The sequence below is a fragment of the Penaeus monodon genome, chromosome 20 (genome assembly GCF_015228065.2).
Source record: "Penaeus monodon isolate SGIC_2016 chromosome 20, NSTDA_Pmon_1, whole genome shotgun sequence".
NCBI classification, from domain to species: Eukaryota; Metazoa; Arthropoda; class Malacostraca; order Decapoda; family Penaeidae; genus Penaeus; species Penaeus monodon.
The window spans coordinates 42,345,659-42,346,227 of NC_051405.1; positions in this window are offsets into that span (position 1 = coordinate 42,345,659).

Here is a 569-nt window from a genome sequence, read left to right on the forward strand (position 1 = left end):
TGAAAAAACCCAAATTTAAACCCACAGAAGATAGATAAACCAAAAAAAATGTTGTACACAGACAAATTATTACCTATTCATCATATTTCTACCCTTGTGCACTAATGTAAGACTGTTACTCGTCCCTCCTCATTTTCCATTCATAACTTTGTCTCAAAAAACAGATCTACCCTTGTAATTTCCCTTTGAACATTAGAAAGCAAATTTAACAATACATAAGTTTTTCACAGTTTTCAAAAATTATTTTTTCTATGTTTAAGTATCTACTGAGAATTAATCAGTTACTTCAGAAACATACCAAATTTCCTATTCTGTCCTCATTCTTTGAGAATCCCGGGCAAGGCCTTGTCTGTTCTGCCTCACGGGCCCTCGATTTAAAAGTAGCCCTGGGGTCACGACTGTTGTATAAAATGGTAATTGAATTATTGTTGTTGTCATATGCCGTTTTAATCCAATGTTAGGGAAAAATGAAAAAAGGTAATAATAACACGAAAAAGGTGCGGGTATTACTGGTAACAAACAGCAGATGTAAATCAATGGAAAAATTGAATAAAACCGTTTTTGGTTAA